Source organism: Lonchura striata, chromosome 1 (genome assembly GCF_050655825.1).
Source record: "Lonchura striata isolate lonStrDom1 chromosome 1, ASM5065582v1, whole genome shotgun sequence".
In the NCBI taxonomy this organism is placed as follows: domain Eukaryota; kingdom Metazoa; phylum Chordata; class Aves; order Passeriformes; family Estrildidae; genus Lonchura; species Lonchura striata.
Window position 1 is genome coordinate 75012131 of NC_140703.1, and position 22427 is coordinate 75034557.

The window sequence follows — 22427 nt, forward strand, 5'->3', positions numbered from 1 at the left end:
TCCTTCTCTGATTCCTCCCATGAGGAAGCTGTAGACAGCAATGAGATCACCCCTCTGCCCCCTCAAAGCTAAGCAAACATACTATGTTCAGCCATTCTGCATAAATTGTGCACTCCAGACCTTTCACCATCTTTGCTGTCATCCTCTGGACACAATCTAATATTTTTACATCCTTCTTGCATTTAGAAAGGCGAAATTGCACACAGAATTTGAGGTGAGGATGCACCAGTACAGCTGGATATTCCTTTCCAGAGTAAATTACTCTGTGCCTAATGACCCCCAGAATACAGTTGACTCTTTTGGCTCGAAGGCATATTGCTGACTCAGATTGAGCTGCTCAACAAACAAATTCTCCAGATCCCTTTCTGCAGGTCTGCACTCCAGGCTCTTGTTCCCCAGTCTATACATCCATCCAGGATTACACTCTCAGATAAAGAATCCTGTGCTTGTTATGTAAATTTCATATGATGAGTAAATGTGCAATGCTCTGGTGTATCAGGATCTCTCTGTAAGGCCTCTCTATCCTCCACAGAAGCAACAGCTTCTCCTATCTTAGTGCTGTCAGCAGACTTATTTTGTGTGCATACAACTCCTTTGTCCAGGTTATTGATAAAAACATTGAAGAGAACTGGTCCTATAACTGAGCCCTAAGGATCACTAGTGACTACCTGTCAAACAGGTTTTACTCCTTTTCTGTTTTGCTATCTTAGTATCTGTATCAGGACATTGTCTTCAACACACTTCAGGAATTTCCTGGACATGTTTGTGTATGCCATATGATAGTCCCAAATTAAGATCTAGGAATTTGAATTCATGTGTAAGGCCAAGAGCAATGGATCTAGAGATTTCTCTTAATCCTTATGTAGTAATACACTGATGTCATCACACTGGATGGATGATTTACAGTAGATTCCCATAACAGCATCTACTTTATTAGCTTTCCCCCTAAATTAAACCCAGAGCATCTCAACCATGTTGCATCCAATTGCAAGCACTGCTCAGTGTAATCCCTCCTCTACATGAAGCACTGCCCCTCCTCCTCACCTGTCCTGTCTATTTATCTCTAAGAGACATACATTCATTGGAAAAGCTATTGGATAACTTGAGTGAATATTAATTTTCACTGGAATTTGCAGTCCTAAAACCTGTAGATGCTTTTCAGAAATTCAATCCTACAATTAATGTATCCTAGGTAAACAAAAGATAAATTAAAGTTACCTAAATGGTAATAAAAGGACTCAAACCCTTCTGAACTCAGATGAGGTTTCACTGTGTCTTTTTAATCCTTGGAAATAACAAAAGGGCAGTTACACATAAAACAGTTCACTATTAAGATGTGTTTTCATAATCTAATATGCAGACTACAGGTAAACTGACATATCATATGACCCATCATAATCATGTAGCCATAAATATGAAGGTACTTTGAGGAAACCTGATTTGTTGAGGGAGGATAGTCTCTCATTTGTTGGGGGAGGATAAGGATACTTCTGTTTTGTTTGTTTAACTAATTTTTAAAAACTTCCAGAGGGAGAGGCCTCAAAAACTTGTATTTAGAAAATACTTGCTTTTTTCCCCTTGTCCCATAATGTTTCTAATTCCCAAATTGCTGAAGAAAACAATTACTTTACCAGTTTTGCTGCAACATTTTCTGTATTGTTTGAATCTTCCTAGATCTTCTCTTAAAAGCCATGCTTTCTGTTTTCTTCTGAATTCTGCTTCTACTCTATTTTTTTTTTCCCCTCCAGGTCTCTAATATCTTCCTTAAGGGTTGGTGCGTAAAAGTCAACATAATAAGGTATCTTCCTTCCTGAACATTTTCTTATTTAGGGAAATTGGGGAGGAAAGGAGACAGAGACTTCTATAAAAATATAAGAATTTTTTTACATCCTTATAAAACACACTTTACTACATTTGCAGTCTCACCAACATCAGACACTAGCAATCCACTTTTCTTTAACTATTTCTATTTGCTATTACTATTTTTGACTGACATACAACAATCTTGTTAGTCTGTCTTAGAATTAGATTTATTTAAAAAAAAAAACCAACTTTTTAATCCATTATAACCTACACATTCTTCTCTACAACTCTGCCTGGCCATTTTCTCCTCTTTCTGTAGCTATGTATTTGATTTCTCCTTTCAAATACTTTATTGAGTGTAATCCTATTGATCTGGGGGTAGTTGTCCACAACTTTTATAAGCTTCTGACATCATAATTTAAGTAGCAATTTTAACCTCACCAGTCTGGCCATCATACACTGTTTTCCTAGGTGCACTTTCTATCAGTCAGCTAAGCAAATAAAAAAACTGAATAGTATTAATCTCATAATCAATACTTACAGGACTTCAGTGAAATGCATTAGCAATTAGGTAGTAAACCATATTTAATCTCGTACATTAGTAATATTTTCCTGAAATAATAACACAGAGGTAAGGTGTTTTCTGTGAAAATATCTTCCTCAGTAGGAAATCTGAGTAGAAAAAGAGCCTAAAAGAAAACACAGTTAAGATTTGTCTGACCTAATTTTCTACCCATAAGGAATTGTGGTCTAATGCATCTCAAATTTAGAGAAAACTATCAAGTAAAAGGAAGAGAATTGAGTACCTTCTATTTTACTTCAATTTAATTAGACTGTAAAATACTGAAATATATCAGGGAACCTTATTCAGAGTTGTCTTTATATTTGAAAGAAGCATCCACAAGTCTTAATTACTACAAACAATTATATTTTTCCTATCTAAGAAAAATTTACCTGCATACGTGATCTGGTTACTGATGATCTACTAGGTGTAGAAGGAAATACTGAATTTTATATTTATGACTTTTTTCAGAAAAGAAGCAGGAAAGGTTTCAACTTAGATTTGTTTCTCTTTGCTGTTCAAGATATGCAAATTATAATTAAATACATTTATTTACCATTATGTACAGGTGTTTCTGAACATTCACCTAAGAATTACATGTTCAGACATGACAAAACACAGAACCTCATGTTACAAGAATAAAAGTTAGTATGCAGATGAAAAGAACTAAGTGAGTTAAATAAACTGACGCCTCCTTTTCTGTCAGGGAGGAAAGCTGTCCTTTATTAGATATGTCCCATATTAGATAGAATATGAAGCTTCAAAACTTAGGCTTTTCAAATAAAAGGAAAGAAGTATTTTAGAAGTGATTAGATTATGGACAGATAATGTGGTTAAAATAACTTTAGGCTGTATGGTACTGCCAAAGCATAACCTAACTAACTGCCATCAATGCTCTCAAGGAGCAGCTTGATACACATACATATTTATACATATACCTTTCTTTTCTCATATGACAGCAACATCTTACAAGGACAATGGGACAAATTTTTAAGGCATATGGATGGCTATTTTCTGCTTTCCATTGAATGCACAATTATAAAATTGTGTTATGCAGTACACTAATAATCCTGTAAAATACAAAATATGTATTTTTAGTAAAGATTTTTTAAGAATCACTAAATAATGCTTGCTCTACTAGTCAAGGAAATGTGGCAACTGGTATAAATCCTGAAAAGGAGAGAGGATTTGAAAAGGAAGAAAATTAGGCCTAGTTCATCTGTGAATCTGTCAAGTCATTTATTTTTACATCTCCTGGATCATGCTGAAATTTCTTAATTTACTTTCAGCTTAAACATCATCTAATCATTAGAAGTATATATTAGGAACCATGAAATTACTCTGTTTTTTGCTCTTCAGTCCCAGCTGCAAGCTTGAATCATAACAGAAGCAGGACGAATACAGAAATCAAGAGAGTACTGCTAAAGCTAAAGCCATGTATGGTCAGAGCTATTTTTTCTAATGCTGTTTAAAGTTCACTAAGACCGCATTTGGGTTTTCATGGATGTGCTTAACAAACTTGTCCCTTTAATAACATTTCACTGTTAACAGCATGTGGGAAGGATCTTAGCTGAAAGAGGCTACTGCCTGTCTTAAACCAGGGTTAAAACACTTATTAGCAGTTTCATTGACAAAAGAGCTACACAGCAAAAAAAACCCCATAGAATATGCTACATAGCAATGGACTTTTTTCTTGACATCACACTACTGCAAGATTATTCCTCTATACTCTACTATCAGTTAAAAACAAGGTCTAACAGCAATACGAATATTTCGCCCTGCAGGAAAAACAGTAAATACAGCCTGCTCCTGCTGTGCCTGTGCTTGAGGTTACCTTGTTGTTGTTGTCATACCAAGAGAGGACAAAATGATAACAAGTGTAGCTCTAAAGAAAATAGCCCAGTTCTTTACACACGGAACAGTGCAAGAAATCCACTATGCTAATTTAATTAAAATATGCCCGATATTCCTCATTCTGAAGGCTTTGTTTTTGCCAAGTTAAACTTACTGTTAAAATTGCATAATAAAATTGGTTTAACACAGAGAGTGAAGGCCTTTTCTGCTTCTCACATCACTGCACGAGTGAGTAGGCTGGGGGTGCAAGAAAAGCTGGGAGGGGACAGAGCCAGGACTGGTGGCCCCAGCTGACTAAAGGGATGTTCTATACCATGCAGCATCATGTTCAGTAATAAAAGCCAACTGAAGAGGGAGGAAGAGGGGCACAGTCCAAGTAATGGTGTTTTGTCTTCCCAAGTCACTGCTACATGGGATGAAGCCTGGCTTTTCTTTCACCTGCCTGACCATAGGAAGTGGGGAATGAATTCTTTGTTTGCTTTGCTTGCACCTGAAGCTTTTGCTTTACCTATTAAATTTCCTTTATGTTAAGCCATGAGTTTTCTTACATTTATTCTTCTAGTTTTCTCTCTCATCCCATTAGAGGAAAATGAACAGATTCATGGTGCTTGGTTACAAGTGGGATTAAAATATAGCAACAATTCTATAAAATATATGTAAAATTACATGTTCTATAAATATCTCATAGCATATGATTAAATAATATAAAATTTATTACAGAGTTCAGTCCTGTAATGTACTGTTAATGATCTATTCATTCATTTTGGTTAATGAATGGACTGACAATGAGTGGCTCTGCTTATAAACCAGAACACTAAATTTCAAAAGTTTTTAGTGACTTACATTAAAGCAAAAATTAAAATAATGTTTTTCTTATCCTGAAACAGGTCTCTTAGAAGGAGTAATCAAACACTGTTCACTATCTAGGACCATTAGTTAAGTAACCAAGTGTGTAAAAATAAATTCTACATTGAAATTTTCTTGCCTGTTTGTTAGCTTCCAGCCTACCACAAGTAACTTTAAACATTTACCTCAAAGAAGGAAATACAGGGGTATAGTTACTCTGTATATTTCTGTACTTGCAACTCCAAATACAGTTTTAAGATATTTCTGTATTTATTGTAAGCTAATAAAGTGAAGATAGATAGTTTTTAAACTGAGGTGTACATTAGTATAATAGTATGCAATTTTCATGCAGACTTTACCATATATTTCCTATATATTGCTATCATAGGCAAGAAAAAACCTCTAGAAGTGTGAATTTTATCTATCTTAATTTGTTGACGCACAGCACAAGTGGCTGATCTCTTTTTTAAAATATTGAGGGGGCATAAAAGAACACCCACCAAAAAAAGCAAACATATTGCAGCACATATTCAAACACACGTACACCCCTACATCTACATAAATATTGTCTTTTCTCTCTTTTTTCAATTTTATGTATTCTCAGCATGCCATACTCAGTCTGTCCAGTTCACCCAGCCAGGTGTTAAGTGGCTTAGGAGGCTGAGGTGATGTCCCTGCCTTGAATGACTTCTGCTGCTCCAGTCCTTTGTGCTCTTGCCTGGCCATTTCCCTCGTGGCTGCCCCTTACCCAGCATTGGCCATCCATGGACTGTGGCTCTCAAAGGTGTCCCTGCATTGGCACAAGCCCCCCAGAGACCGCAGTACCTTTAGGGACTTCATGGAATGCCTTCCTGAAACGTGCCTCTTCAGCCTCGAATAGCTGCTAGCATCTTTGGTAGAGAGATTTAGCTAGGGGCCCTTATTGCTTCTCTGTTTGGATCAAGTTTGGTGTAGTATAGTGAAATTTTGATGCACAAGTAATATTTTCCACTGTGGTTTTCTCTCGTCTTGAGGCAGCCTGGACCCCATTTGAACAGACACATGGTGTCTCCCTCCCCCACATGCCACAACTGCTTACACACATTTCTGCTACAGACTCCACCCTTTGCTCCAGTGAACACATATTGAAGAATATAAGATGAAGCTTAAAGAAATAACTGAAATTATGCATTTCAACTGTGAACACACAAGGGTTGAGAGTCACTTGAAACTGGGTTTTTTGACAAAAAATTGTTTTTTCTTTTGAAAAAAGGATTTTAGCTTTTTATTTCCTCTTAGGGCATTACTTCAGTTATGGTTGTCTCATTTGTAAAATTGATTTTATGTTGAAGTGTTCACCAAAGAGAAGAATTTTGTGTTTCTTTTTTCTTCTGTCTATCCTTTTTTCTCAAGGTTTTGTACTAAATAAATGAAATGTACAAAGGAATGAACAACCAACAAAAACTGAAAAGCAAAATACATCAGATATTTAATCCTTTTTTTTTTTTAATTTGCTGCCATGGTTTTATAAACTTTCTATTTATAAGACAATGTTTTATAAACAGTCTATACCAGTTTTTAATCAAGTTGCATTATTTATATCCTTGATATTGAAATCTGAAGTATATTTTGTATTTTTTCTGGATTAATTCCTGAGGTTAAGGTTTTCAGCAATTTTATTTGTTTTGTTTGCTTTCATTTCAATATTTTAGCTAATTACTTTCCTTTGAAGTTTATTTAACCTTGATTGTTCAGAACTCAATCATTTAACAAATTTGTTTGGTTGATTACCTGTTCTTCATTCTATGGAAAAGTGCAGGGCTCTGGGTAAAATAGCAAAAAAGAAGAGATTTCTTATGATTTATAAATATTTTTAAAGGGAAAGTGATGGTATTGAAATATGCTTCCTCGCAAAGTAAAATCATTGAAAGCTAACAAGCTTCCTAGTTTCATGGTTGATCTTGAAACCACATGAGAATTTTTTATGAGAACATAAATTATAAAAGCAATAATCTTAACAGTGTTTATTTTTGTCATGATTTGGGGAAGAGATAAAACTGTTCAATTACCTCACTTAACAAAATTACATAATCATGAAAATATAATAGAGATAATTTACATCTTGTTGGGTCACACTCAGAAGTCATGTACACTGATTTTCACAGAAGATCTTTAAGTGTCTTATCTATAAAACTGGAAAAAAAATTTTCTTATCCAAAATTTTAACTTGAGGAACATTTTTCTCCCTATTCTTATTATTCACAGTTTTCAGAAAATATCAATTCTAACATTGTGTTTATTGCCTTATACTAGTCTAATTCAAGAATAGCTATAAATCTAGATCTCATCTTTACAGAAAAGGAAGCATAATGACACAGATAAAATTGTTATACACACACTTTATTCCTACCACTTTTCCTTATGTTCGGATCACCCTTTCACTCCCTTCATCCTGAGGCTTTGTAAATTCTCTATAAAAGCTTATGGCCTGTTATTAGCAACACTATACTGTATTACAGACCTGTGTGTTTCTAAATCTATCAGACCAGGATTCAGGTGTAAATATAATAAGCAAACTTTGCCTTACTCTTTTATTACCCAAGGAAATAATTTCTACTGGAAAGGGTGGATTACAGAAGCAGAATGACTTTTATACATCATCAGTGCACAGAACCCAGGCTGACAGAGAAATTATATTAAGATTTTAGTGCACATGAGATAAAAGAACTCTTGCTATTGAAAGCAGGAATGTCACTTTTGTGGTAAGGACTGCTAAACAAAGAGTAAAACAAAACAAAACAAAACAAAACAAAGCCTTCAATGCCTGAAAAGAGGATAGGAGATGTTGCAAGCTGTCACCCATGTCTATGTAGTATTTTGCTTTCTCATAATCAAAACAATAAAAATACACAGAAATACACTGCAGATTCTGGAAAGAATAGCTTATTGTCTGTTTCAGAGGCACGTTTAAATCTGCCTTGCCTTTGTCAAATTTGCATTAGAGAATTTAAAGTCGTTCATACTACAGTGCCTCCCTTCAGTTCATTGGCATAATGCATTAATTTGGTGAAGTTCTCTCTAAGATTAGAGCATGATGGTGTGTGGATAGTTCATTTCTCATAGCTCTACTTCTGAATACTGAAAAGTCATGAAAATAGTGTTAGTATACCTTGTAACATCTGTTTTGAATTCAATAACAGTTCTGAGTCAGATGGCTTTAGATTAAATTCACTTTCATACAGAGGACTAGAACTCCTACAGCCCTCTCTCAGGTTGCCATTATTCATGTGAGAGGAGTAACTCTGTAAATTTATGCATTGTACATTTTTAATAACACAACAATAATTCTAAGAAAGTAAAGACTCGCTCAAGAGGAACAAAGTTAATTTCAGTTTCTTCTTCATAAGTTAAAAAAGTAGTTCCAAATTTCCCTGAGAATTTCTTGATTCCTCAGGGTATAGGTTTGTCCAGATAAAAGACCAGGGATTTTTTCCAGACTTTTTTTTCCTCTGCTCACTGACACAGTTTCAAAAATGTGAAGTCACAGGAAGAGATGAAAGATACATATGTGCATGAGGTAACATGAGGCAACATTGGGTAGGGACACTCATCTGAGAATGAGGAGTTTTGGTGTCTTCCTGTTATTATTCTTGTGCAATAGATAAACTTTTCAATGCTAATCAGTTTCACTTTCTGACATCTAGTACAAACTACACAACACTGTTACAGCATATGAGAAGTAGGACATACAATACAGACACACACTGCTTCTGTGTGAGAGGCAGAACTTTTGCTATAGCTAACAGCCCCAGCTTTCTCTGGAGGAGGAATCAAGAGTCGAAGGAGAAGGAGGGGAGGGTACAATAATGGAATACAAGCAGGGAGTGTACTTTGGGTCTATAATGAGTTCCACCAAAATAAGTGGAAAAAAATAGATAAAACATACCAAGAGATGCCCTTTTCTAGTAGAATCGAAATAGAGTAAAGCAGAATTTTCATAAATCAGAGTTCTTACTGGAAAATGCCATGGTGACACTTAACAAAAAATGTATGGCAAGTGTAAGACACTATTTGTTCCCCAAGTTTAGAGGTAAAAGTTGTACTGGGTCTACCTAGGATGGGAGTACTTTTCTTAATAGCAGTTCAACTTTTATTTTACACATGTGGCTAAAGCAGGCTGAGTAGCACAACAATGTTTTATTGACTGCTGAGCAGTGCTGCCACAGCATCAAGACTACCTCTGCTTCTCACTCTGCCACCCCCCAGCACAGCAGCTAGAGGTAGGCAAGGTGGGCAAGATACCAGACACAGCAAGACACTGACCTTAGCTACCAAAGGAATATCCAAAACTCATCATACTCAATCCCATACTCATCTTACTCTTATCTCTAAGCAGGGTGCAGGGTTTCCAAAACACCCAACAATTCTGTATGGGACCAGCCATTCTTCTGCTGGAGGTGATAAGTGCTTGCCTCCTCATAACTTGATTGTCTTTTGGTGATTTTTTCTGTCCTTCTTCTTCCTTTTAAACAGTCTTTATCCTAACACAAAGGTTTTTCTTATTTTTGTTCTTACAGTTTCCCTCTATTTTTCTCTGGGGGCCAGGAGTGAGCCAGCAGCTGGTGGATGTTTAATTACTAATTGAGGCCAACTCACCACAAAAGTGAAAACAGGCTGGAATAAAAAGGTCACATCCAAAAGAGAGTCTGTTAGAAAGGATGCGGGTCTTGTGTGCTTCAGCTGAGATGAGAAAGGATTTTAATAAAATTACTAATTTGAAGGAAGCTGTTGGTGCAATGGAAAAAGTATCATACATAACTGTAAGATGACAAAAATAAATTACATGAAAAAAGACTGATTAAAAAAAAAAGTAAAAACACAGAAAGAGGAATAGCAGGTGTAGAACTGAAAGAAAAAAATGGGAGATGGATTGACACAGGATTCTGTTTTATTACAATGTTTCACTACAAAGAGTTCATTTTTCTTTCATGCTGATTTAAAATTCATGCAACTTCACTAAATCTCACTGAATTAGAAAAAATTCACTGAAGTAATACAAAAACAATTTAATGCTTTTAAAAGCTAGACAATTCAACATTTTAAGGAGAAAAACATTTTTAGTATTCCTATACTATAGTGTAGATATAGACCATGTATCATACATATAAAATATATACATACGGCATGTACACATTATGTATTAATGATCTATATGAACATTCTGCAAACATATGTAGTCTGTATATATGTAGATAAAAGATATATAGCATATACATCTCTGTATGTCTACATATTATTTAAGTATTATGCATAGAAAAAGCCTATGTAGATGACAGTCAATTCTGCCTTTGTTTTTGGCTAGATTTTTTTCCATTGTTGCTGTAACCAAGACTCTCTTAGTCCCAAATAAATGCACAGAAAATATCATTCATCCATAGCTTATATAATAGCAAAGGGACAACATCTATCTAGAGAAGGAGGACAAACTCTTGTTAAAACAGATAAAAGGAAAAGAAAAAGGAAAACAGGAAGGGGGAAGGAATCATAGGATCATAAATTCTATTTTCTTTTGTTTGTTTTAGGAAAAGAGAAAGAAAAAGGAAATAGGAAGGAAAGGGAATTACTATTTACTCTCACAACACATTAGGATCCAATAATGGTTTCAGAAATATTGTATCACAGTGTCACCCATCATGTATTGGTGATAGAAATAAATCAAATTAAAACAAGGACAATGACAAACAAGTAATTGAGGATAAATAAAACTGAAGATTTACAAAGCATTGATACTGGGTTTTGAACATTTCCCACTTTGTGGAATCTCTGTCTATCATTATAAGTTGTAAATGCATCTACACAGAATGCACTGGGTCAGAGAGTGACTTCCAGGCTAAAACCCTTGCTGCAATTGTTGCTGGAATACTGGCTCCAGGGAACTCCTCCACTGCCTTTTCACTGAGCTACACCAGATCTTACATGACAGAGGACGAGCAGATAGCCAGTGTAATTCTCTGAGGCAACTTCAGTGATCTCTGCAAGGGCTCTCACAACTGTCTGATTCTTCATCTTAGGCGAGCCTTGAAACCCAGACCACTCAAGCAGTATTAATATCACCAATCTTTCTAAGAGCAAGACTGTGTTCCTGAAATTCCAGGCAATTTTTAGGCTCTGTTATTCTCAAATCAAGTAAATAAGTAATTCAATAGTTTTTTGCCATAATTAGCAGAATTATTAACGATAACACTGGCTAATAATTATTTGGTCTATCTATTCCATTTCATTATATCTAATCACTACATTATGTTTGACACAGTAACTTTTCTGGTGGAGAGAACAGACTAGATAAATAAATTGTATTGGTTTTGTTGTTTTAGAATACCTTTCAAATGCACACCTTGCCCCTCCTTCCATTTCTATTTCTCATGATGAAAGAAATTCCTTAAAATTGATATCAAAGAATCTGAGTATAGGCTTATATTTTTCAACTACTTCATGTTTGGTTCTAGATACAACTTAGGTTTTCATCCAAGCTGGCAGTTGCAGCCCTGAGAGGCTGCGATTGATCTCTGAGGATATATTTCAAGACCATAATTTTGAATATCCTCAGTTCAGTTATACTTTATGTTATATAACATATCTGTATTATACAGGGACCTTTACATTCTGGAGGAATTATTTGAATGAGGTTTTCCTGGTACAATATTGAATAAATTATGAGCTTTTCAAAGCAATTCATAGAATCACAGAATGGGTAAGATTGGAAGGAACAGCAGTGGGTTATCTGGTCCAATTTCTCTGCTTGAGCAGGGTCATTCTGGAGCACATGGCACAGGATTGTGTCCAGGCAATCCTTCAGTGCCTCCAGTGAGGGACACTCCACAACCTCTCTGGTCAATCTGTTCCACTGCATGGTTCCCTGTGTAGTAAAGATCTTCTTTTTATTCTTGACATACTTGGCCAGATTTAATACCAGATAGACCTTGGCTTTCCTTCCCTCATTTCTATTTACTGTAACAACTGTTGTGTATTCATTTTAAGATTTCCCAGCAGATTTTCTATAGAAAAAAAAAAAAAAGCAGCTCAACCACAGCCCACTAACCACTGAGGACAGTAGATTTCTTATTTCTCTGCAAGTTTAAAAGACTTGACTTGACATTAAAAATCTTCACTATATAATATCTTCTACAATATATGTTATCAGTTGCATTTAGATATTGAGGTCCCACATACATTTTTTCCTTAGAGTATTTCCTCAGTTTCACACATATTTAAATCATGAGATAGTCTCTGGCTCTTTCCTTCACACATGCACATTGGACCAATCCTACAATTGATAGGATTATCCTGGAAATATCCAGGCATTATTTCAATTTTCCTATTAATCAGTGTCTGCTGGAAGGAAATATTCTATTTTCTAAAGTTATATAACTAAATCATATTTCTGATATTAATTGGCGGGGGTAAGGATTATGACTAATTTTTTTAAATAGATGATTTACAACCACTGGTATTGCTCCTCTATATAAAAGTAGAAAACTGAATGTCTGTTTCAATCCGGAAATTCAGTAATATTACAGATAAAATTTTGCCCAGTTTCTATAGTGGCAGAAGTTGTGTCTAGCTTCAGAAGTCCTTTGGATCTGCTTTTCACAGCCGCCTTGCACAAGCTGAAAATGAACAGAATATTGAAATCAACAGTAAGGTCTAATTACATTAACTCAAATAAGAATGCTATTTGATTTTTAATACAGATCTGACAGAAATTCCATTGCATTCCCAGTTGTCTTGCTTTACTTTCATCATATTAGAAAAATATGGGCATATTAATGTTTTCCTTCACTGTCTCATTGTGGGTTTTCTAAAATCTTATTAAGTAATTAACCTTTTCAAAAGATTGAGTTTTAACCTATCAAGATTGAGTTTTAACCTATCTCTGTTCACATTGACTATTGTGAATTAGGCCATCAAAGTAGTTTTAAAAATCCCACCAAAATGGAATTTGCCTCTGAGTTATAATTTTTAGGGGTAAAAAAAACTCCTTTTCAATTATTGCCAAATTCCCAGGGTTTGTCCAAGAACAACTGCAAAATTATTCATTAAAATTACATGTGCTCTTTCAGTAGTTTTAATACTTGTTTTATTTTTTCACTAACAGAAACATAAAGAAAACTCTTACCTTTTTATACTACATCTTGAATCTCTGAAAACTAAAATTGTTACTGCTATGAAGATATTTTTATTCACAGTGTGCTTTTTTCAGTTCTCACTTTAACACTTACTCTTTGAAAAACTTTATTCCATGTGTAAAGTCTTCTAAAAATATATTTATCATCTTAATCAATGTCATCACATTGTTGCATTAATTTTAATATATTCTCAGTTTAAAACTATTATAATTTTTATTTCATTGCAATGGACCAGGGACAAAATTTTCTTTACAATCTCTCTAAATTATCTTTGGAGACACTTTTTTAACCTAAAACAGAAATAAACTGCACTACTAGATGAAGTATTTTCCTTGTGGTTTTTCTCAATCTAGAACTGAATGGCCTATTTAAATACATTGTCTTGTATCTCTTGCAAAAATAGCTGAAAGTTTCCATAACTTCCAAAACCTTCCCAGTTACAGCAGCATCAGTATATCAAAATACAGAGAGACTTACTGCCCTAAATTCCTTACGCTTTTTTGAAGCTTTTATTGAGTCTCTGCCTTTATAGTGGAATCTTGGTTCTGGTTCACACTTTTCTGTCTTTGGTTCTGCATAATTAGACTTATTCTTTCGTTCCAGCATCCCCTTTCACTCCCCTTCCATTCCCTCACTTTATGTAAAAACTTCTGGAGATAAGGAGAGACACTTGGAGATAAAAGTTATAAATCCCTTTCTTTCAGAAAGGCAAGAAGGAGGACCCTGGATGCTTATAAGCAATGAAAAGCTATGGAAAGGACATGAAGCACGTCCTCTTGGAATAGCCTTTCAAGTATGGAAAGAACAAGAAGGTCATCAGGAGCAATTGACATGAATTTACGAAGAAAAAATGGTGCCTGAGCAAGCTGAATGCCAGTGAAAATGAACTGAGTGCCTCTGTGAATGAACTAAGAGCTGTAAACCCAATATATAACTGGAGTTTACCAAAGCTTATAAAATAAACTGGAGTCTTAGGAAGCTAAGGAAGTATGGCCTGGAGAAGCAAAACCTGAAGGCAGATGAATTGACTAAATTTAAAAACAGCAATTGCTGGCAAATCTCCAGGCCTGAAGGTTGTTTTGCTAAAAATATATATTAAAAAATTAAAAAAAAAAGTTATACATTTTGCATGCTTTAGTGAAGTAATACAACTAAACCAGCAGAAAATTCCTTCAGACAGTACATGTTATGACTCTACTAGGGGGCTCATATTTATAATGCCAGAGGTTCTCTAGAGCAGAAAAGACCTAAATAACATCAGCAACCAGTCCTGTTATACTCATATTTCAGAATCAGAAGAAAATTTCTTAGCGGATGCAGGCTTTGAATACTTTGGTTTAGTTTACAAAAACTGCTCCATAAATACATTAGGGTGCTAAATTTCATGACAGTTTGACAGTGGAGAGTTTTGAAGGTAGTCCTTGAATGGAAAATTTTGGAAGAAGGATAACACTTGTAAAGGCCTTGTGTGTTTTGGTTGTGTGTGCTAAAGCTTCCTCAGGCCTTTCCAACTTCTGGAAAATGACAATCAGGCAAGATGATTCATCTATTCAACAGCCATACCTAATTCATACCACCATCTGGGGTAAGAATTCCTTTAACTGAGTTTATTACTTTGGAAATCCAAATTCTTTGATATAACCAGAGGTTCTTGCTAAAATTTCTCAGTACAGTAACGTGCAGAGAGCCCTCAAAAAAGAACTTTTATGTTGTTGTTGCTTTTTTCTTTTGTTTGTGCTGTACTAATGCCTAAATCGGCATTGCATTTAGATTGGAAATGGAAGGATAAAATTTATCTCTAACATTTGCATAATCTAGTTTCTTATTTTATTTCCTAATGGTGATAGGGAAGAATTCTATTCAAGAGAAAGAATACTTTTGTAAATGATGACAGAAGCTGATGACCCAGCTTTAATTCTAACAGATCTGACTATAAATAAATTAGTCAGAATTTACCACAGAGCAGATTATAATTAAAACTAACTTGAGTTTGCATGGGATTTTTTGCAGGGTTTTGTTTTGATTTTAAATGTAATCCACCTGAAATAAACAAGATTTTTTTTTATGGTAAAAGTAGAGTGAATTCTGACAGTCAACCTTTGCAGCATTTCATAACTAAAGGTACAATACAGAAGGAAACTGTCAAGATATTTTTCCTATAAACTATTTGACAAGCAAGCTATTTTTCTCATAGCAGATTATTTGTGAATCAGTAAAGATTTATACAAATGTACTATTTAGCTGTGAATAGCTAGCATGAAAAACTGAAATAAAATGCAGTCTGTGAGTGCTTTTTAAATTTCTTGTTTTATTTCTTATTGCTGTTCTTCATTTCAGTGCAGGAGAGCTCATCTAGGTGAAACAATCTTTTTTTTGTGACTGCATAACTGAAGCTCTTAATGGGAAAATAAGCAAATGGATGATGAGTATCAAATGAGAAAAGAAGACACCTTATCCATGTCCATATGAAAAAATGAATTATTTTAATGAATATATTAATTCCTTAAATATTTGTGAGAATAGGGTATTTAGATAGGACTATCCAAAAAATGAACAATAAAATGTATACAACTGTCTAAGCTGAAATTGAATGAATCCATCTAAAGATGACTTCTCTATTATTTACATAGCTATAATCCTTAATGTTTAGAATACATCCAACAAGTTAATAGGATTTTTTTTTGCATTTGATTTTGAAAAGTAGATAGGAAAGAACAGTCCCCCTCTTTTATGTACCAGTATACAGTGAAAATACTCATTTCACAATGCCAAAAAAGGCAGTTGTTTCATAAGCATCTACTAGGGTTTTTTGGTTTTTTTTTTTTTTGGGTTTTTTTAGAAAAACCTGCTTTGTTTGATAGCTGTGAAGGAACCACTAAAAAAACCAAGCTGTTATGTTTTTATAAAGTTGCCTGCTACAATTTTTATGAGCCCAAACTCTGCTTTACGAGTATAATAAAAGGCAACTAGTGTTCATGTGTATGTTTGATTTGTTCAGTGCAGTCAGTGTAATGAGGTCTACAGGAGATCTCTTTGTACAGCTGAGTGGCTCTGTTCTTTTCACTCATTATTTTTTCTCATTATAACTTTGAATAAACAGAAAAAATACATAGAAATATTGGATATGGGAATTTTGCTATTACATTACTTTTAAACAATCTAAAACCAATAAATTCCAAATTACTAAGTACTGGAACAGTTTTTCCAGAGATGGAGAGTCTCACTTCACTGGAGAAATTCATGAAGCATTTGGACACAATGATGTGCAATGTGCTCCAGGATGACCCTGCTAGAGCAGGGAGGTTGGACCAGATAATCCCCTGTGGTGCCTTCTAGCCTGACCTATTCTGTGACTGTGACATGTGTGCAGGTGTGTTCGCTTCTGCATGCCCACACACGTGTGCGCTCACATTTGCAAGTGTAGAGAAGCAGCCTTCTCATAGATGAGAACCACACAAAAACTAGGATTAGGGATAGACTTGTCAAATCATGCCAGGTCCCATAAATCAACACAGACAGCTGAAGCTAAGCTCTGTGTGTGTCTCTTTCTTCCAAATTGTGATGGTGTGGTCATGCATCAGCAGAGCAGCATAAGGGCAGGCAATGTGTAAAAGAACTGTGGTGACAGAAAAAATTCAGTTATTTAGAAGTACTTTTGGGCACAGTGAATGAGTACAATGTTAATGAATCTCATTAAGTTATGATTTAATTTTGTCTGGGCAAGCAGGGGGTGAAACCAGTGGGTAGACCAAATAATGGTCTCAGATTATGAGAATTGCAGCTTTATTTGAACTAGGAACTAATAGCTCTGGATTTCAGTGAGGAAGGTTGGCAAATTTTTCCCTGTTTGTGCTAAACAAAAGGGAAATATCCACACAAACTCAAATGTGCAATTTCCAAATGAAACTAATAAATATGTAAATAAAACCTTATCAGTTGGAACAACAGGAGGACACTGTTCATGTCCTTTTAAAAAAGTTTGCCAAATATTTATTGCTTCTCTGAGACAATAGTTCTGGTTTCAGTATTAGGGAAATTAGGATGTTAGTCTTTCAACCCTGACTACACTGTGTATTTGAGGAACAACAGGACATATAATTGTCCTCTAAAAGAAATCACGAGTCCCGCTTAAAAAAAGACCTTTGGCCTTCCGCATGATGTCTCATAATCCATCTCATAATCCAATATGTAGACAACAATTGCTCTGTATTGTATAATTCCTTACTATTGATATTGTATTGATATGGAAACAAAATTTAATAACATCATTACAATAATTTGTTCTTTTCCCATTACCTTAAGTGGTTCCATATTTTACTTTTGATCCTACTCCTCATTGATAATTCAGTGTTTATTTTGGACTCTATTATTTTTGTTAACTAGTAGTAGTTAGGATTAAAATACAGAGGTAATGAGACAAATAGAGAAAGTTTAATGGTGAGAAACATCTATATTTAAAAATATGTGTAAGAAAATGAATTGATAGAAGAGAGACATAAAAAGAAAATATACTAAATCGCATGAAAAAGAAATTATAAACAGAAAGCATGCACATCAATTAAGGGACTGTAATGAGTAAACTGGATGAAAATAGCCAAATTTCAGTAAAAAAAACATAAGTCAGAAACAGAATCTAAATACCTCTTAAAATGACATAAAATCACTTTATAAATGCCTTAATTTCAACCCTACAATACATACCCTAAAGCACTTGCATTTTATATTTGAAATACTAAAGTCTGTTTTCAAGAATTACTAGAAAGCTTCTTCAGCAATACTTCCACTGAATTCTGCATCAAACAAAATTTTTTAGAAATAGGTATTTTATCTATTCTATAGTATCAGGGGAGTTTATGTATTATCATAATATGCTTAATTAAATGCATTTAAAAAATTAAAGGAGCTATCCTGAAATACTTGGCCAGAGACTAAGCTCCCAGCCAGTTGCTTGCTTGCTTTACTAGCTAGAGTACAGGCTCCCTTAGAGGAGCATGAGCTGAAACTCACAAGTAGAGATAAAGACAGTTTAATAAGTAAAGCAAAGTTCCACACACAAGCAAATCAAAGAGAGAATTAATTCACTACTTCTTATCAGTCAGCAAATGTCCAGCCACCACTTGGAAGGCAGCGCCAGCATGTGTAACAGCACAAATCCCATAGCCATGAATACAATCACTTCCTCCTGAGCTTTTATAGCTGAGCACAATGCCATATGGTGTGGCCCATTCTCCTCTGGTCAGTAGGGTCAGCTCTCCAGGCTGGTTCCTCCCAGCATCTTGTGCAACCCTGGCCTGCTCACTGCCGGTCAGAGTGAGAAGCAGAAGGTCCTTGATGCTGTGTAAGGACTCTTCAGCAATAGCTAAAGCACTGATGTGCCATCAGCTTTATTTTTGTGACAAATGCAAAGCACAGCCATGTACTGGTGCTATGAAGAAAGTTGATTAACCCAGTATAACTACTGGGAGCTTAAGGAGAAAAGTCCAAGGTCACACTGCTGTGTGGCATGTTTGAAAAATATTCACAACAATCTGCTGTACAAGTATTCTCAAAACATGTAGATGCATTACTTTAAAGAGATAGATGAGCTGGGAACTACAAGGTGAGGATTTTCATTTTACAGGCATGCCTGAGGAAAATAAACAGCATTTATTGCATTTTTTTGCTTGTTATGGATACAAGAAACTACTCTTTCCATAACTTGCAATTGGACAAAAATTGAAAGGGTCAATATAGTGATAATAACAAACATAAAAGCAGACTGAATCTTAACATCAATGGCTTTGTCTTCAGACATGCATGATTCAGAGCCTTAACTTCTAATTACTTCACAGACATTTGACCAGCATGAGTTTGCTGGACACATTTCTCTTCAATTCTACTCTGTACGTCTTGTAGGTCTTCTTCATTCTGCTTTGATGTCTAAAAAAGACCCTTTCTCGTGACTGTTCAAAGAGCAGCATTGGTTGTAGGGTTGGGGACATTATTTTGCTAAATTTATCAAGAAATTTATTTCAGATCAGGAATTTGTGAATTCTTTATACAGAAACTTGTCCTTGAAACCACCCTAACATTAGGATTTAAATTAAGACCTTGAGTTTAGAGCAGAGATATTTTAGCATTGGGCCAATAGAAGCTTCACGGTGTTCAAGGACCAGAAATGCAAAGGCACATAACACCAGCAGGATCTAGGAAGCATCTGGATGAAAAGCAGTCTTGATGGAAAGAAAAAGGGGAACACTAGGCTGAATATGAGCTCATAATTTTGCTTTTACATTAAATTAAAAAAAAATCTTGCCCCTCTGTGATACAGTAGGGGAAGTATGATCAGGCAAATGAAGAAGATTGTTATTCCTCTTTACTCAGTGCTGCTGAGGTTGCACCTGGAACACTGTGTCCAATTTGGGGTCACCCTGATAAAAAAGAATGTGAAGAAACTGGAGAAGGCTACCAGGATGGTCTGCAGCCTAGAGGACCTAAATAAAAAACAGATTGAGAGAGTTGGTATTCTTCAATCTTGCATAGAGAAACCTAAGGCATGATATAATAATGCTCTATAACTACCTGAAGCGCAGTTCCTGTGACAGAGATTTGATTATAGTTCTATTGAAATGCAAATTACTGATATACTTAATATGCTAAGTGACATAGTTACATTATTTTAATGTATGATGACTGTAAACAGTAATTCAGTATTTCAGTATTTCAATCTACTTGCATTACAGCTGAGGATAGTTACATTACTTATAAAAAATTTGAGAAGAATTGTTAACAATTTTTTTTCAGGAAGCAAATCCAGGTTTTGCTCCTACTTACTGATATTTATCAAACCCTGAAGCAGAATTATGTGCCAAAAAGTTGTGAATGATAGACGCTTCAGGTATTTATGGCTTTGCTAACCATTTAGTATAAATTCTTTTGTTTTCTATAACATTTGTAATATAACTTGGATTTAACTAGGTATGGAGGCTTTCCCTTTAGTCAGTTGCTCCTTCATCAAGCAATTGTCTTGGACAGGTGATTATTCTTCATATTCAGTTCAAATATTATATTTTAAAAATGTCAAGATATAATTTTGCATTATAATCTCTATTTCCATCATGGAACACTGTTGCATGAAGTTTTTTTTTCCCGGATAGTTCTTCGAATATGAGTAGCTTTAAACAGATCCGAATTCTACATTTGGAAAAAACTGGGACATTAATCTATCTATTAAATTGCCTTCTTTTTAGTGTAATCTCACCTTTCATTAGGTGATTTTGTTTGGTTATGTTTAGGATCTTAGTCTAGGTTACATTTCCACACAGAAAGATATTTACCTTAGGAATCATGGAGGTTTGTTATCTCCTTTTTTCTTTCTCTCCCTCTATAACTATGTAGAGAATTTATGTTAACTCAACTTTGGGACCTTACTGACTAAAGTATTTCATTCACTATGGACAAGATAAACACCAGCTGGGATTTACTAAAAATGATCAGTAAATTAAAATTACATTTTGCACAATTTAGCAATATTTATCAATATGATTCTGTTCCAAATTATAACGTAAATTAAAACATGAAATACAAATTATCTCTCCTTACAGTAAGACAGTTTTCCAAAATTCTGGATTAACTCAAGGTAGGGAAACTACCTCTGACTCTTTTATACACTATATATGCATTTTGAATAAAATAACACAGATTCAGGAAGGAAGGAAGGAAGGAAGGAAGGAAGGAAGGAAGGAAGGAAGGAAGGAAGGAATTGAATTAAAGAGAAGGAAGGAGGACAGCAGGAAGGCATGCAGGAAGGCACACAGGCTGGTGTTTGTGCACTCTGGTAACAGAATTATAGTAAAAAATTATTAACTAAAAATAAATCTGTAAGAGGTATTTCTAACATGTTAATGTGTTGGGGTTTCTTTGTACTTTCTTGGCTTCTATTTCTCAATATCCTTCTTTGTTATTAATTGCAGTAACTTACATTAATTTTTCCAAGTGGAATTTATTTTTGCTTGTGATGACAATTACTGAGTGATCTCTTACCTTGACCCATGGATTTTTAAATTTTTCTCCCCCTCTCATATTGATAAGTGGAAGTGATGTAGCACCTTGGTGGGCACATGGCATCCAGTCAAACCCCTCGGCAACCCATCATACCCCTCTTATTTCTTTTTCTTTGCCTGCTACTATCCTTCTAAGCTTATAATAACTGTCTAGATGACTAATCTCTTCACATCTTATTTAAATAAATTGATAACCCAGAGATAACTACAACAGTACAGTAAAGTGTGTAACTTCCTAGGTTCTATGATAGGGAATTAATTTCCCTTTATTCAGAAGTACAATTGAAAAGCTTGCTTTTACGGAGGCAGATGTAGAAAATTGCAGAAAATTTCGAGTACAGGAATCTCAAAAAGAAGTGTGTTGGAAGCAAATGACAGCATCTTTCAAATGACACAAAATTTAGCAAGCTATTTATGGTGCATAACATGGGGTACTCAAACCAGGAATTAATCTAAGTAATTAAATTTTAGGCTTTTTAATCACTTCATGTAATCTAGTGAGATGGAAGGGAAAGTTTTATGCAAAGAGTGATAGAAAGCAGAATAATTTACAACCACATTAATTTATACAGTTCATAAACTTGAATATCTGACATGACTAAAATAATGTAGTTCATATTTTAAATTCATCAGTCTGCCTATACCCAGTTAAAAGCAACATTTTCCTCATTTCAATGACTGTAATGCCCAATTCATTGTGCTGATCTTACACTTTCATGATTCACAGTCTTCAACAGCACAAATTAATTCTACAAATATCTGATACCCACAAAATCCTGTCAAAATTTTATTTACTTTACATTTATGTACATGAGTGTGTGAGTGAGTGTGTGCAACTGATCAAAAAATCCCTAGCATGGAAGAAGAGGAGATGAGCACAGGTTGCTTGTGAAGCTCAGGGTAGAAGATGGGGAGTGAGCACAGCTGTTGTAAAGAAAGAACAAAGGGACCAGAAGACTTTAAATCGATGCATCAGCTGTCTCTTTATCAGCTGGATGGAGCAGCTCTGTGTAAACACCCTTTGCTAATTGAATCAAGAAAAGCTGTGAATGTCCTTCTGATTGAGACCGACCAATATGGGAGAGATGTATACATGTCTCAACCAAACGTAAAGTATAAAATAAATGAGTGACCAACAAGATATATTTTCATAAG

At 34.9% G+C, this 22427-nt stretch overlaps 1 long non-coding RNA gene across 2 annotated transcripts in view; it reads right to left on the bottom strand.

Annotated features, from left to right (window-relative positions):
* Window positions 1-12146: 12146 nt before the first annotated feature.
* Window positions 12147-22427, bottom strand: part of LOC146768723 (uncharacterized) — a 48264-nt gene continuing 37983 nt past the window's right edge. For both annotated transcript variants that reach the window (XR_014955925.1, XR_014955924.1), the window contains one exon: window positions 12147-12711. This is a non-coding gene — a long non-coding RNA (uncharacterized LOC146768723). The remainder of the gene's footprint in view (window positions 12712-22427) is intronic.